The sequence below is a fragment of the Manis javanica genome, chromosome 16, assembly GCF_040802235.1.
Source record: "Manis javanica isolate MJ-LG chromosome 16, MJ_LKY, whole genome shotgun sequence".
NCBI classification, from domain to species: Eukaryota; Metazoa; Chordata; class Mammalia; order Pholidota; family Manidae; genus Manis; species Manis javanica.
In genome coordinates this window covers 10,399,066-10,412,688 of record NC_133171.1, presented here as the reverse complement: position 1 = coordinate 10,412,688, position 13,623 = coordinate 10,399,066, and the positions used below count along the sequence as shown (strand labels likewise).

General features: G+C 41.9%; 1 protein-coding gene across 2 annotated transcripts in view; it reads left to right on the top strand.

The window, feature by feature from the left end:
• Window positions 1–13,623, top strand: part of LOC140846918 (bromodomain adjacent to zinc finger domain protein 2B-like) — a 195,811-nt gene that overhangs the window by 89,485 nt on the left and 92,703 nt on the right. The window contains exons 1-3 of one of the 2 annotated variants that reach the window (XM_073225240.1): window positions 764–875; window positions 7,055–7,148; window positions 8,120–8,236. The gene's annotated coding sequence lies outside the window, so the exon portion shown is untranslated. Of the gene's footprint in view, window positions 1–763; window positions 876–7,054; window positions 7,149–8,119; window positions 8,237–13,623 lie in introns of those variants that run through there. The other variant, XM_073225239.1, reaches the window with a different exon arrangement.

Sequence of the window (13,623 nt, the reverse complement as noted above, 5' to 3'; positions counted from 1 at the left end):
ATATTGCCACATAATTTTTCATACTTACCTCTTCAATCCTTTGTATTTCAGTGGTGTCACTTGTAACTTCTATTTAAATTTCTATTTCTGATTTTGAGTCCTGTCCTTTTTATTTCTTAATAAGTCTAGGTAAATGTTTACCCATTTTGTTTGTCTTCAAAGAATCAGTTCTTAGTTTCGTTGTTCTTTTACTTTTTTTTTAAGTGTTTATTTCATTTACTTGCAGTGTGATCTAATTTTTTTCCTTCTACTTTGTATCTTCTAACTTTTGCCATTGGTCGGGGGCGGGCCTGCGCCGTGGCGCCTCGCACTCATTGGCCGTGAGGACCGTCTGTTGGGGACGCGCAGCCTTTGGGCGCAGAAAGCGTTAAGTTCGGCGACTCGCAGAAGCTGCAGGCGCCGCCGCCGCTATATTCAACAGTAGTGTCCCGAGCGCCGCCGAGAGAAGCCGTGCCTGCCAGCTCCTCCGTGCTTCGTTTCGGCGGCCCCGGCAGGAGCGGCCCGCGCCGTCCCTTCCGCGCAGTGGGTCCGCGGAGAGCAGATGTTGTGCGTGCTCGGCGGCGCCATCCTCGGCGCGCACGTGGGGGCGGCACCGACCTCGCTCCCAGCGTCGGGTCCTCCCTCGCGCCCGCTGGGATCTCGGCGCTGACTGCACTCGCCCCTTCTTGGCTCTCCCGCGACGGGCGGAGAGCGGCTGTCAGCATGGCCGCAGCGCCGCGCGTGGTGATCAGCCCGGACTTGTTGCCGCTGCCCTGGCCGGACTTCAGAGAGCTCGGCGGAGAAGCGGCTCCCACTGCCGCGCATCTTCGTTGGAGGGTCCAGGTAGTGCCCTACTAAGGGGTGAAGGCGACAGCGACAGCTCTGCGGGTTGGAAGGTACGTGGGCGCGGGGACCACTGCCTCCGCGGGAAGGTGTCGTGGAGCCGCTCGTGAGGGCGTCCGTGCACGTTACTGGGCGGGCAGCTCGTGGCCCGGGGGGCTGGGAAGCAGCCGACGTGGGTGGTGGATTCGCGAGGCCCATCCGGGGGCCTGGAGTCCGCGCGCTCCGCCGGAGGGGCCGCCCGGGAAGGGAGGGAGCGGAGCAGGTGCACCCGGGGCAGACGTCCGAGAGGCCGGCGAAGTTCGCCGGGGCGTGTGAAGAGGGGTCCCTCCGGAGCCGCTGCTCCTCCTTCCGAGCCCGTGTGGTGAGGGTGGGTGCTTTCCGCTCCTCGGCACGCGTCCGCCCCACCCGGGGCCGCGCCGCAGACCTGGTCCCGCCGCCCGGGCCGGCGTCGCAGGCGGAGGGGATGGGCCGGGCCGCGCAGACGGGGAGGCCGGTGAGCGTTTTGCCGTGTGTGGATTTCTCGGCGGGGTCCTCCACGGCGTGGGCCGGACGGGCTGAGGTTCAAGTGTGACCCGCGGCGGGTGAGAGGCCGCCCATAAGCAGCGCCTTTAGAATTAAAATTTTTCACGAGGCACCTCCCGTGTGTTTTTTTTTGAAGGAAGTGTCTTTACTTTGGAACTGTCAGGGCATTTTGTATTTAGGAATTCATATCTTTCTGTCTTTTCGGTTTGTAATCTGCAGCTGAGTAATTTCTAACCAGCCACAGAGATTCTGAGACAGGGGCCGTGGGTGTAGTCAGAGTAGCGTGAGGGCCTCTGGAAAAAGGCCCCTACGGAAACTCGCAAATATTAAACAATTCAGCAAAGTGAGATTTACATTAATTTTTACAGTAAAATAACCAAATTAGGAGTATAAGCATTCTGCAGTGAAGATTAGTTAGAACTAAAAAGTCAGGAGTAACCCGGACTGGAATGTATGTTTAAACATCCCCCAGATAAGAAAATTATCTCCATATAGCCCCTGTCTACATTGTGTCAATTAAATGATGCTGTTGTAAAATTTACTTCAGCCTGCCAAAAGGCCCATTTTATCTTTAACTTTGCCCAGATGCTGCTTTTCCTCCCCCAGCCCCAAATCAAGCAATGTGTATTACTCCATCCACAGAGAACATAGTAAAAGGCAGGAAGCATCCCGTCTTAAAGATAAGATTGCATTAACACCCAGGAAGTTAAGTAGCCCGTGACTTCATTGTGTCAATTAAATGAGGCTGTTGTGAAATTTATTTTAGCCCACTAAAAGGCCCAGTTTATCTTTAACTTTGCCCAGATGCTGCTTTTCCTCCTCCAGCCCTTAATCAAGTGATATAACCTGGGCAATTAATATGGCAAGTAAGAACACCCACAGACAATGTAGTAAAAGGCAGGAAGCATCCCATCTAAAAGATAAGATTGCTTAACACCGAGGAAGTTAAACCGGTAAGATTCTTTTTTTTTTTAAGGTGTTATTGATGTACACTACTGTGAAGGTTTCACATAAAAAAAGTGTGGTTACTACATTCACACATACTATCTATCCCCCCCCAGATCGTACCCCACTGCAGTCACTGTCCATCGTGTAGTAACATGCCACAGATTCACTATTTGCCGAGACATAATTAAATTGCTCTAACATCTGTAGTTAATTTTGCTCCCATAGTACTATATTTATATGGATTTTTTGGCACTTACTATGTTCAATGTATTGTTATCTTCCCAAGGTGTTAAGTAGACTACTTTGTCCATTTAATTGCCTTTGTAAAACTTAACATAATGTCTTATATATGGTAGGCATATGTTAACTAAAATAATTTAATTGAAAATAATATATTGATTAAAACCAACCTCAGCAATTGGACTAGTTTGGGAAGAGATCAATTTGAATTAGAAAAGATGCTTAATTCTATAATTACATGTAGTCTTTAAAACACCATAGAATAAATTAAACTAGAATAGTAGGTTTCTATAAAGAGATCTTTAGGGCTCACTTTAATCAACAATTACTTGTGATTAGTGTAACAGTTATTGTTTGTTTTTTTAGACTTAAGTAGTTCCTCTAAGGCAGAGTTTTCCAAAGTGCACTCTGAGGAATCCAATCAGTTGGTTCTGTTGAGATGCTTTGGCTACTGCTGGATGCCTTCCCTGCCCCAAGGCACAGCCCTTTATTTATATTTTACTACACTGGGCTCCTTCCTAAACAAGATTTTATTTAGGAAAGACTCTTCTGATGAAATTGTTTAAAATAATCGCTGAGTGTAAATACTTCAACTTTATCCATATATTTAAGGTTTTCCAAGATCTTACAAAAAGATACTCCCTCTTACTCCATTATTACCACAAACTGCAGATCAGTAGTTTATAATGAATATGGGACTTGAAAAAATTAAGCAAATCATATGTAATGGGCTTTGGGTATAGCAAGTAAGCTGTCTGTCCTCTGAATATTCTGTATCTGAATTTGAATTTTTGAGTTGTTAGAATGTCAGAAATTACTGGAATTGGTATACAAATTGTTAGGTAGGCTGAAGAATTTTCTGTATCATGGCTTGTAAATTTTAATGTGTGTAAGATTCTGATTCAGTACATGTAGGATGGGGCTTGAAATTCTGATTTTCTTAAAAAAAAAAAAAGTTTCGACGTTGCTGGACTGTGGGCCACATTTTGAGTAGCAAGGAGCTAGCTCACTTTCCAAAGCCTATCGCCACATTTTAGGAGGGCAGTCTTGGCCCTAGATAGCAGGCTTTCATTATTACAATAGACATTTGCTTAAACTGCCTGTTTCTCTACAGTCTGATTTATATTTTGCCATTTTAATAGAGATTTTTGGCTGTAGCTCCAGGAGTAGGGGGTTCCCCTCCAGAAACAAATTCCAGTGAAACCAAAGTCAGTCAAGGGAAAGGGCAGGTTGGGAGAAATCATTGTTACTGCTCACCACTCCAGCTGTACTCGGCCACTGGCCACATGTGCTTAATTTTGTTTGGCTGAGGCTGTTTTAGTTGTTATAAGTACTGCTTTTTTTTTTAAGCAATAAGCAATTGTTATTATCATGAATCAACAGCAATTATATGCCACAGCAGGTTAAGCTGTTAATTTTATCTGTAGTGCATGTGAATAGAAAACCTAATTTGTGTAACCAACCAATGAGACAGTTATTTAGCTAAATAGCTTATACTCAAAACGAAAGAAATCAGTTTTGAGGGTCATTAATTATTTTATTTAAATATATAATAACCATTTTCATAGTCTTTTGGGCTTTTATAGAAAACTATGATAACTAAATCATAGATTTAAATAATAGTTTTTTAAGAAAACTCTCAGAATTTAGTTTTGATAAATGGAAATTAGTAATTAACTTTGTAGACCAGGACAGCAGAGCAGTTTTGGGGGAAAAATTACAATTTTTATCTAGACAAATTAGAATAATTTTCATACTGATAGTTATTATATCAGCCTTACAGTATTTCACTTAATAATTGTCAGTAGAAATTGCTGGAGAAATTACATTATTATAAAAGTGACTTTTAAATATATTATATTCATATTCCTTATCAAGTAGGTCCTAACATCGCTAGGAAAGTTTTCATGTGGAATTTATGTCAGATGTTGCAATCCTGAGTAGGAATAAACTTCCGTTGTTTCTTCTGGTAGCATCCATTGTTTTTTTTTTTTGTCTCAGAGATACTTTAATAGCGCTGCTAGAAGCAGAACAGTTGGAATTTACATTAAAAATAAATGTGATGAATAAAAAGCACTACACTACATTATAGCCCTGATTTTTCTTTACCCAAGTTCCAAAATCTAAAGGACAAAAATACAAGGTCAAGAAAAAAAAGAAAGACAAAGAAAATGACACTGAGGTCTTGGTTTGATACATATGTATTCCGTCTAGGTTGATGGTTGATTTCATTAGCAAATCTCAGTGTTGTGCAATGTCTGTTCTTCTGCAGCAAAATGAATATTGCATTCTCACAGGCTCTGTGTATCTATTTAATGTTGCAATAAATGAATACGTACTTACTTGTAGCTTTCTTTGGTTCATTCTTTACAGTTTGTCTTTTAAGAAAAAGAAAAACTGAATTACATTCTTTCTCTTGGTAAATTGGTAAAAGCTTTTCAATTTCTATTAGATATGTTTCCTACTTTCTCTGAAGTAAACAATTTTAAGTGGTTAATATAAACTCATTCTAATTTCCTATGACTTTCTAAATTAATAGAATATAATGCTGATTGATTTAAGCTTATAATTAATACTGAGCTTCTTAAGCATATGCTTTCCAATATATTTTTAAATGTAGGAGTGTTTTTTTTAATTGCAAGAAAAATGTTAAACAAGTGTACATATTATGCCAAATGTAAATGTGCTGCCTTTTGCTGTACTAAAGATTGTATGTTGAGATCACTAAGGTTTGAATTTTCATAAAATAGGAAATTCAGAAATAACAAATTTCAGTGGCTACACACTGGAAGAGTTCATTTAATAGTAGAAGAGGTTGCCTGACTCTGGGTTATGTATATGAGTTCAAATACGGATCAAACTATATTGGATACCTCTGTCATTTAATCTAGTCATTTTGAGGTCTGACAGTAATTCACAAAAATTATTTGGTGTTTGGTAGTGTTCTCAAAAGTTGTCCTCACAACTAAAATTCTTCTGACCATCTTGAAAGTAGAAAAGCCTAAGGTTTGATGTAATATGGGTTGATTGTATGCCACTTGGAAATAACCTTTGTGGTAAAACATTGGCCTCTGGCTTACTTGATGAAATCCTAATAAATATCTTAGTTATGTTGAACAACCATAAACTGTTACAAGTATGTAGTTGATGAATGCATCATGTTAAGTTAATTTGTACTTACTGCATTTCATTATTCATACTGGTAATGTAAAAACTAGGAATTCCAGTGTCTAGTAAGGGAAATACTAAAATAGAGAGTAATATAGAGCTAAATCAAGTAGGATGGGAAGGTTATGTGGGCCCAAATAGCCAGGCTTTTGAGAGAGGAGCATCCTGAAAGTGATGAGATTCAAAGTGATAATGAGGTAGGAAAGCAATGGGGTACAACATGACCATAAAGTGGGCGGTCGGGGAGAACAAGTAGGGCTAAAATACATCCTAGAGAAGGAAAAGGTGACTTATTCTCATTTGTTGGCTCAGAAAGGGTCTTTTTCTAACTGACAGGGTGACATTATTTGGTTTTTGTCCCTGCCCTTTTGATTGAGTTATAAACTAATAGTAATGCCCCCTTCCTTTTTCCCCCTGCCCTTATCCCTCCCCACCCATCCTCCCCAGTCCCTTTCCCTTTGGTAACTGTGAGTCCATTCTTGGGTTCTGTGATTCTGCAGCTGTTTTGTTCCTTCAGTTTTTCTTTGTTCTTATACTCCACATATGAGTGAAGTCATTTGGTACTTGTCTTTCTCCGCCTGCCTTATTTTACTGAGCATAATACCGTCTAGCTCCATCCATGTTGTTGCAAATGGTAGGATTTGTTTTCTTCTTATGGCTGAATAATCTTTCACTGTGTGTATGTACCACCTCTTCTTTATCCATTCATCTACTGATGGACACTTAGGTTCTTTCCATTTCTTGGCTATTGTAAATAGTGCTGCGATCAACATAGGGGGAGCGCATATGTCTCTTTCAAACTGGGCTCCTGCATTCTTAGGGTAAATTCCTAGGAGAGGAATTCCTGGGTCAAATAGTTTCTGTGTTTTTTGTTTTTTTGGGGAACCCTCCATACTGCTTTCCACAATGGTTGAACTGACTGACATTCCCACCAGCAGTATAGAGGGTTCCCTATTCTCCACATGTTCGCCAACATCTGTTGTTGTCTGTCTTTTGGATGGTGGCCATCCTAAGCGGTGTGAGGTGATGCCCCAGTGTGGTTTTAATGTGCAGTCAGTTCTCTGATGATCAGCGATGTGGAGCATCTTTTCATGTGCCTGTCTGCCCCCTGGAATTGCTTCTTTGGAGAAGTGTCTGTTCAGATCCTCTGCCCATTTTGTAATTGGATTATTTGCTTTTTGTGTGTTGAGGTGCGTGAGCTCTTAATACATATTTTGGATGGCAACCCCTTATCGGATGTTATCTATGAATATATACTCCAATACTGTTGGATGCCTTTTTGTTCTACTGATGGTGTTCAAACAGAATCTTGTACCCCATGCCATTTCATTCCAATTCTAATTTTTTTTTCCAGAACACGAACTGACCGAGAAAACTGTTATGAAGAGGAGAAGATGTGATACAGGAACATTGAGCCTAAGCTGAGAAGTGAGATGGTGTGGAGACTGGTAGGTAGTGTCTTTCCATGTGCTGCTTCCAAGGGTCATAGCGAAAAAAGGTTGCTAAGGAGATAAAGCGCGGGGTGTTGACATCACCTGGTATCGGTGGAGCCACCTAGCCACTAGCCATCAATGGGAAGGCTAGCATGCGGCACTGTTATCTTTCCTGCGGAGTTAGACGTGCAGCATCCCCCGTTTGCAGTTCTGTCAGACCCTGTGTGGGACTGTCCTGGCACCGGCGGGGGTGGACCTGAGAGCTCTGCCATTCCTGCTGGGCTGTCCCAGCATCCCTCTCAGAACAAGGCCTCAGCAGTGCTCCTGGTAGAGAGAGAGAGAGAGAGAGAGAGAGAATTGCACTCAAGACATGGGCGGTGTTTTTCTGTAGCTCCATGAGCATGTTCCTGATGTTTGTTTTGAGATCTGTTTCAGGAAGATTGATTTGAGCCCTGTTACCAGGTTCCTTTGACAGTTCATATTTGTAGGTGGTGCTGTCTAGCTCCCAGAAGATTTACTCTCTGGAGCTGCTCAGCCCTTTGGGGGGATGGCAGGGGTCACGGGAGTGGCGCTGGTGCCCCCCCTCCCGGGAGGAAAGAGGTCTCTCCTGCTTCCCGGCCACAGTGCCTGTCCCACTGCCAGGGCATTTGCGGAGCATGCAGGGATCAGCTGCCATAGGTGGGGCCGTCCTCTCACTGGCCTGGTGAGATGGTGGGGGCCGCCGGTTAGCAAGCCAGTGCCGTCTGGGAGGCAGGCCCTTTATCAGTCACAGCAGGGTAGGAGGCCTCGGAGCTGCGAGGCCAGCCAGGGGGATGGAGCGACTGGAGCTCCTAAAAGTTCCCCCGCCTGCCGGGCAGAGTGCCCCCGGGCAGTTAGCACACCTGTCCTTTCTCCTGAGTGGCAAGCTCTGGAAGCCTTGTCCCATTAGCAGCTGTCTCGCTGTTGGGAAAATCTCTCAGACTGCCCGCCTTTCTTTTGTCCCACAGCAGCCAGATGTGGATCCCTGTGTTGTCCCAGAAGTGGTTGGAATCTCAAGTCTCTCGAAATATTCTGCTTGTCTTGGCTTTCCAACCCCACCGATCCTCCAGAGCGCACCACGTGTGGTAGGTTTGTGCTCCCAGAGCACATCTCCAGGGCTGTGTGTTCAGCAGTCCTAGGCCTCCACCCCGCTCCCCGGTTCTGTTTCCCTTCCTCCCTTCTGTGAGGTTGGGTGTGGGAAGGGCTTTGGGGTCCCTCTGGATCACGGCTTTGTACGTCACCCTTCTTGAGGTGACAGCCTGCCGCAGCAGCCTTCTTCCCTGCTGCTCTTTCAGGATTTGGTGTAGTTGTTCTGTTTCCATATTGTACGTATGTATGTGGTTCTGGGAGGAGGTGTCTGCTTCCCCTCTCACGCCACCGTCTTCAATCCCATGAACCCATCTTTTTTTTTTCTTTCAATTTCACCTGTGTAGGGTACCTTTTAAGTGGTTTGTCTGTGTCCTTGGATCTCAAGTGAGTCTCCTTACTGGAGCACGTAGGTGGTCCTGAGTTTTCATCCCTTCTTTTAACCCTCTGTCTTTTGATTGGAGCATTGAAAGTCTGTCCTTTCATTCTGATAGTTGACAGCTGTGGCCTTATTGCACTTTAAAAATTTTTTATTTATTTTTTATTTTGTTATCATTAATCTACAATTAGATGAAGAAAATTATGTTTACTAGGCTCCCCCCTTCAAGTCCTCCTCACAAACCCCGTTACAGTTACTGTCCATCAGCATAGTAAGGTGCTGTACAATCACTGCTTGTCTTCTCTGTGTTGTACAGCCCTCCCCATGCTACCCCCTACATGCTAATTATACATGATAATTGTAATACCTGCTTCCTTTTTTCCCGCCCTTATCCCTCCCTTTGCACCCATACTCCCGAGTCCCTTTTCCTTTGGTAACTGTAAGTTTATTCTTGGGTTCTGTGCTTCTGCTGCTGTTTTGTTCGTACAGTTTTTCTTTATTCTTATGCTACACATATGAGTGAAATCATTTGATACTTGTCTTTCTCCACTTGGCTTATTTCACTGAGCATAATACCGTCTAGCTCCATCCATGTTGTTGCAAATGGTAGGATCTGTTTTTTTCTTATGGCTGCGTAATATCCCATTGTGTATATGTACCACATCTTTATCCATTCACCTACTGATGGACATTTAGGTTGCTTTCATATCTTGGCTATTGTAAATAGTGCAGCGATAAACATAGGGGTGCATCTGTCTTTTTCAAACTGGAGTGCTGCATTCTTAGAGTAAATTCCTAGAAGTGGAATACCTGGGTCAAATGTTATTTCTATTTTGAGAATTCTGAGCAACCTCCATGCTGCTCTCCACAATGGTTGAACTAATTTACATTCCCACCAGCAGTGTAGGAGGGTTCCCCTTTCTCCACAGTGGAGAACCTTGCCAACATTTGTTGCTGTTTGTCTTTTCAATGATGGCTATCCTTACTGGTGTGAGGTGATATCTCATTGTGCATTTCTCTGATGACTAGTGATGAGGAGCATCTTTTCATGTGCCTGTTGGCCATCTGGATTTCTTCTTTAGAAAACTGTCTATTCAGCTCCACTGCCCATTTTTTAATTGCATTATTTGCTTTTTGTGTGTTGAGGTGCATGAGATCTTTATATATTTTGGATTTCAACCCTTTACAGGGTATGTCATTATGAATATATTCTCCCATACTGTAAGGTACCTTTTTGTTCTATTGATGGTGTCTTTTGCTGTACAGAAGCTTTTTAGCTTGATAGAGTCCCACTTGTTCATTTTTGGTTTTGTTTCCCTTGCCCGGGGAGATATGTTCATGAAGAAGTTGCTCATGTTTATGTCGAAGAGATTTCTGCCTGTGTTTTTTTTCTAGGAGTTTTATGCTTTCGTGATTTACATTCAGGTCTTTGATCCATTTCGAATTTACTTTTGTGTATGGGGTTAGACAGGGATCCAGTTTCATTCTCTTTCATGTAGCTGTCCAGTTTTGCCAGCACCATCTGTTGAAGAGACTGTCATTTCCCCATTGTTATGTCCATCGCTCCTTTATCGTATTTTAATTGATCATATATGTTTGGGTTAATGTCTGGAGTCTGTATTCTGTCCCACTGGTCTGTGGCTCTGCTCTTGTGCCAGTAGCAAATTCTCTTGATTACTGTGGCTTTGTAGTAGAGTTTGAAGTTGGAGAGAGAGATCCCCCCACTTCATTCTTCTCAGGATTGCTTTGGCTCTTCGCCGTCTTTGGTGTTTCCATATGAATTTTTGAAGTATTTGTTCCAGTTCGTTGAAGAATGTTGTTGGTAATTTGATAGGGCTTGCGTCAAATCTGTATATTGGTTTGAGCAGGACGGCCATTTTGACGATACTAATTTCTCCTAGCCAAGATCATGGGATGGGTTTCCATTTGCTAGTGTCCTCTTAAATTTCTCTTAAGAGTGTCTTATAGTTTTCAGGGTATAGGTCTTTCACTTCCTTGGTTAGGTTTATTCCGAGGTATTTTATTCTTTTTGATGTAGTTGTGAATGGAATTGTTCTCCTGATTTCTCTTTCTATTAGTTCATTGTTGTTGTATAGGAAAGCCACAGATTTCTGTGTGTTAATTTTGTATCCTGCAACTTTGCTGAATTCTGATAATAGTTCCTGTAGTTTTGGACTGGAGTCTTTAGGGTTTTTTATGTACAATATCATGTCATCTGCAAATAGTGACAGTGTGACTTCTTCTTTACCAGTCTGATTTCCTTTTATTTCTTTGTTTTGCCTAATTGCCATGGCTAGGACCTCCAGTACTATGTCGAATAACAGTGGGGAGAGTGGGCATCCCTGTCTTGTTCCCGATCTCAGAGGAAAAGCTTTTAGTTTCTCGCTGTTCAATGTGATGGTAGCTGTGGGTTTGTCATATATGGCCTTTATTATGTTGAGGTACTTGCCCTCTCTGCCCATTTTGTTGAGCGTTTTTATCATGAATGGATGTTGACTTCTGTCGAATGCTTTTTCAGCATCTATGGAGATGATCATGTGGTTTTTGTCCTTTTTGTTGATGCGGTGGATGATGTTGATGGATTTTTGAACGTTGTACCATCCTTGCATCCCTGAGATGAATTCCTCTTGGTCATGGTATATGATCCTTTTGAGGTATTTTTGAATTCGGTTTGCTAATATTTTTTTGAGTATTTTTGCATCTACATTCATCAGGGATATTGGTCTGTAGTTTTCTTTTTTGGTGGGGTCTTTGCCTGGTTTTGGTATTAGGGTGATGTTGGCTTCATAGAATGAGTTTGCTAGTATTCCCTCCTCTTCTATTTTTGGAAAACTTTAAGGAGAATGGGTATTATGTCTTCTCTGTATGTCTGATAAAATTCTGAAGTAAATCCATCTGGCCTGAGGTTTTTCTTCTTGGGTAGTCTTTTAATGACCGCTTCTGTTTCCTTGCTGGTAATTGATTTGTTTAGATTTTCTGTGTCTTTCTGGGTCAGTCTTGGAAGGTACTATTTTTCTAGGAAGTTGTCCATTTCTCCTAGGTTTTCCAGCTTGTTAGCATATAGGTTGTCATAGCATTCTCTAATAATTGTTTGTATTTCTATGGGGTCCATCATTATTTTATCTTTCTCGTTTCTGATTTTGTTGATGTGTGTTGATTCTCTTTTTCTCTTACTAAGTCTGGCTAGAGCCTTATCTATTTTTATTTTCTCAAAGCACGAGCTCTTGGTTTCATTGATTTTTTTCTATTGTTTTATTCTCAATTTTATTTATTTCTTCTCTGATCTTTATTATGTCCTTCCTTCTGCTGATTTTGGCCTCCTTTGTTCTTTTTCCAATTTCGATAATTGTGACATTAGACTATTCATTTGGGATTGTTCTTCCTTCTTTAAATATGCCTGGTTTTCTGTATACTTTCCTCTTAAGACTGCTTTTGCTGCGTCCCACAGAAGTTGGGGCTTCGTGTTGTTGTTGTTATTTGTTTCCATATATTGCTGGATCTCCATTTTAATTTGGTTGTTAATCCATTGATTATTTAGGAGCATGTTGTTAATCCTCCATGTGTTCGTGAGCGTTTTTGCTTTCTTTGTACAATTTATTTCTAGTTTTATTCCTTTGTGGTCTGAAAAGTTGGTTGATAGGATGCCAATCTTTTTGTATTTACTGTGACTCTTTTTGTGGCCTAGTAATGTGTATTCTGGAGAATGTGCCAGGTGCACTTGAAGAATGTGTATCCTGTTGCTTTTGGATGTAGAGTTCTATAGATGTCTATTAGGTCCATGTGTTCAAGTGCATTGTTTAGTGCCTCTGTGTCCTTACTTATTTTCTGTCTGGTGCATCTATCCTTTGGAGTGAGTGGTGTGTTGAATTCTCCCAAAATGAATGCATTGCATTCTATTTTCTCCTTCAGTTCTGGTAGTATTTGTTTCACATATGGTGGTGTGCTGTGTTGGGTGCATATATATTTATAATGGTTATATCCTCTTGTTGGACTGACCCCTTTATGTGATGTCCTTCTTTATCTCTTGTGACTTTCTTTGTTTTGATGTCTATTTTGTCTGATACTAGTAGTGCAACACCTGCTTTTTTCTCCCTGTTTGGATGGAATATGCTTTTCCATCCTTTGACTTTTAGTCTGTGCATGTCTTTGGGTTTGAGGTGCGTCTCTTGTAAGTAGCATATAGAAGTGTCCTGCTTTTTTATCCATTCTATTACTCTGTCTTTTGATTGGTGCATTCCGCCCGTTTACATTTAGGGTGATTATTTTAAGATATTTACTTATTGCCATTGCAGGCTTTAGATTTGTGGTTACCAAAGGTTCAAGGTTAGGTTGTTTAGTATTTTACTGTCTAACTTAACTCCCTTATTGAAGTGTTATGAACACTCTCTGGTGATTCTTTATTTCTCTCCCTTCTTATTCCTCCCCCTCCATTCTTTATATTTTGGGTGTTTTATTCGTGCCCCTTTGTGTTTCCTTTTGTGAGTAGTTGATTTTATTTTTTGCCTTTAGTTTGTATTTGGTTGGTCTGCTTTCTTTGCTGTGATTTAATTTTCTCTGGTGATATCCGTTTAGCCTTAGGAGTGCTCCCATCTAGAGGAGTCCCTGTAAAATACCCTGTAGAGGTGGTTTGTGGGAGGCAAATTCCCTCAACTTTTGCTTGTCTGGGAATTGTTTACTCCCTCTTTCATATTTAAATGATAATCGTGCTGGATACAGTAATCTTGGTTCAATGCCCTTCTGTTTCATTGCATCAAATATATTATGCCATTCTCTTCTGGCCTGTAAGGTTTCTGTCGAGAAGTCTGATGATAGCCTGTTGGGATATCCTTTGTAGGTGCCCTTTTTCCTCTGTCTAGCTGCCTTTGAAACTCTCTCCTTGTCCTAGACCTTTGCCATTTTATTTATTATGTGTCTTGGTGTTGTCGTCCTGGGTTCCCTTCATTTGGGAGTTCTGTGTACTTCCGTGGTCTGATCCATTATTTCCACCCCTAGTTTGAGGAAGTTTTC